This window comes from Octodon degus, unplaced genomic scaffold (genome assembly GCF_000260255.1).
Source record: "Octodon degus isolate 3935 unplaced genomic scaffold, OctDeg1.0 scaffold00154, whole genome shotgun sequence".
Lineage (NCBI taxonomy): Eukaryota > Metazoa > Chordata > Mammalia > Rodentia > Octodontidae > Octodon > Octodon degus.
Window position 1 is genome coordinate 279,633 of NW_004524730.1, and position 2,992 is coordinate 282,624.

Consider the following 2,992-nt stretch of genomic DNA (forward strand, 5'->3'; position numbering starts at 1 on the left):
TTTTTTGTTGTTGTTGTTGTTGATGTTTTTTTGGTGGAACTGGGGATTGAATAAACCTTAATTTTTTCTTGTCCTCTAATTTTTAAATTTATTTTAGAGAAACTAAAAAAATAATAGATGAGTGATTAGAGAAGATACACTTTTAAAAGAACAAGATGAAAGGTGTTCCACCCTGGTTGTTATATTGCACATTTCTGTCCTTAATGAAGTTACTCAGATTATAGATATTACATATAAAGTGGGTCAAAATCAAAAGTTTTGAACATTAACTTCTATCTTCAAACCACTAATTGAAATTAGTACTGGAGATTGAACTCAGAACCTTTCCATGAGCATTTACTGCAGGCAGGCCAAGAAGATTTCCGAAGAATAAATCAGGCTGCAGCTTTTCAGAACAACTGAGAGTCAGATTACAGCCATGAGGAAGGTCACCAAGAAATCACTGGAGAGAATCCTGCCACAGCTAAAATGCCACTTCACCTGGAATTTATTCAAGGAAAAGAATATCTTAAGTCATCTAGAAGACAGAGTGTGTAACCAGATTCAGTCACTAAGCATTGAATCCAAATCCATGGTGTACAACCTGCTGGTCTACCTGAAACATCTGCAAGGTGAAAACGAGGCAGCCCTGGAATGTTTACAGTGAGCTGAAGAGTTACTCCAGCAAGAGCATTCTGGACAAGCAGAAATCCAAAGCCTGGTCACCTGGGGTAACTATGCATAGATCTACTATCACATGGGCCAGCTCGAAGATGCTCAGGCTTACGTTGACAAGGTGAAAGAGGCCTGTGTAAAGTTTTCAAGTCCTTACAGCATTGACTGTGCTGAGCTTGATGCTGAGGAAGGATGGACACATCTGAAGTGCAAAAGAAATGAAAGGGCTAAGATGTTCTTTGAGAAGGCACTGGAAGAGAAACCTGACAACCCAGAATTCCCCTCTGGACTAGCAATTGCAATGTACCACCTGGATTATAAACCAAGGAAGCAGTTCCCTGACACAGCTCTGAGGAAGGCTATGGCGCTGAGTCCTGAGAAGAATATGTCCAAGTTCTCTTGGCCGTGAAGCTGCAGAAAAGAAATGAAGAAGCTGAGGGAGAGCAACTGCTTGAAGAGGCCCTGGAGAAGTAGCCTCAGCAAACAGATGTCCTTCAAAGTGCAGCCAAATTTTACAGCAATAAAGGTGACCTAGCCAACACTACTGAGCTCTTCCTGAGGGCCTTGGACTCCACTCCTAACAACAACTACCTCTATCACCACATTATGTGCAGCTACAAGAAAAAAGTCACACATGCTTAACACAGGAGAACCTAAAGCCAAGAGAGTTAGAGGGAAGATTGAACAGTTAATGGCCTTAATTATTGAGTGTAAAAATAAAGTTGTTGAGAAGAACCCAAGGTTTCTGAATATGCCCTGTGATCTCACTGAGTTTGAGGAAGCAGAAAAATGTTATGAAAGGGTGTTCAGTAGGGAGCTTTCCAGTGCTAACGGGCAATAACTTTGTCCTGACCTTAGCAATATTCAGGAATATTACACGAAGTCAGAGGGCACCACAGTTAAATTATTTAGAGAGTTTTTCTATAAGCAAAATATCATCTGAGAAGGAAAAAATGAAGCACAACACAAGTGAAATCTGCCTCCATGAAATGCACCAAGTCCTTGCATCTTCAAGGGCTGAGCTCCAAGCCCAGGGGAGATCTGCCCCGAGCCGCAGGCTGTTAAGAAAAGAAACTGGGCCACCTACTAAAGGATGCGCCTTTGGGCTCAGGCAGCATGCTCCGGCCAGCCCCTGAGCCTGAAGACAGCAGCGCCGGAACAAGGTAGCTCTGCTTCCAGAGAGCTTCCTACTCCTGACCTGCAACAAAGAGGAAGAAGAGAAGCAAGGCACCTGGAGGCTCCACGTGACGGTAGCGGGGTGGGAGAAGGCTGGAGGAACAGGAGAACCCCGCTGGCGGCTGCAGAGCTCAGTGCCGTTGCTTATGGCTTTCCAATACACTTTTTTAAAATATTATTTTTAAATTACATATTTGGTACAGGGTGTCTACGCAGCTCGGACTCGTAGTGATCCTCCGGTTTCAGCCTCCCCAGCGCTGGGATTACAAGCATGTGCCACCACTCCCGGTCCTGTGACTGGCTCAACACTCAGGGGTGGGGCTGTTGCAGTACATGGTGTGGGGGATCAAAGCCCGGTTCCTGCGCTTGCCTTAGCAGGTGCTTCCTTCACTGAGCTATCTCGCCAGCCCTTTTCCAGTACATTTTTAGAGTCCTGTTGCAGACACTACATGGCAACAGCCTATTAACACCTCCAATCACTTCCTTTGTTTCATTTCCATTCAGCCTGAAGGATTAACTTTTCTGCAGCCTTAGAGTGATCCTTACACTTTATTATTTGCTTTCCTTATAGGTGAGTGTATTCATACACAACTTTATTTCCTTCTTTTTTAAAACAGGATCCTACTAAATTGCTAAGTTGTCCAGTTTGGGTTTGAACTTGTACTTCTCCTGCCTCACTCTCCCCTAGTGCTAGAATTATAAGTGTGTACTGCCTCAGTTGGATTTGTGTATGTTCTTGATAGTGATGCTATAATAAATCTAAAAATTTCGCCCGCGCTTTGGGAATTATGGCGGCGGTGGATATTCGAGATAATCTACTGGGAATCTCTTGGGTCGACAGCTCTTGGATCCCCATTTTGAACAGTGGTAGTGTCCTGGATTACTTTTCCAAAAGAAGTAACCCTTTCTATGACAGAACATGTAATAACGAAGTGGTCAAAATGCAGAGGCTGACATTAGAACATTTGAAATGGTTGGAATTGAGTACATCCTTTTACATGCTCAAGAACCAATTCTTTTCATCATTCGAAAGCAACAGCGGCAGTCCCCTGCTCAAGTTATCCCTCTTGCTGATTACTATATCATTGCTGGAGTGATTTACCAGGCACCAGACTTGGGATCAGTTATAAACTCCAGAGTGCTTCCTGCAGTGCATGGCATT

At 43.7% G+C, this 2,992-nt stretch overlaps 2 pseudogenes; both read left to right on the top strand.

Annotated features, from left to right (window-relative positions):
- The first annotated feature begins 418 nt into the window (after nucleotides 1–418).
- LOC101579639 lies at nucleotides 419–1,821 on the top strand (annotated as a pseudogene).
- A 794-nt stretch (nucleotides 1,822–2,615) lies between these two features.
- Nucleotides 2,616–2,992, top strand: part of LOC101580022 — a 4,658-nt pseudogene continuing 4,281 nt past the window's right edge.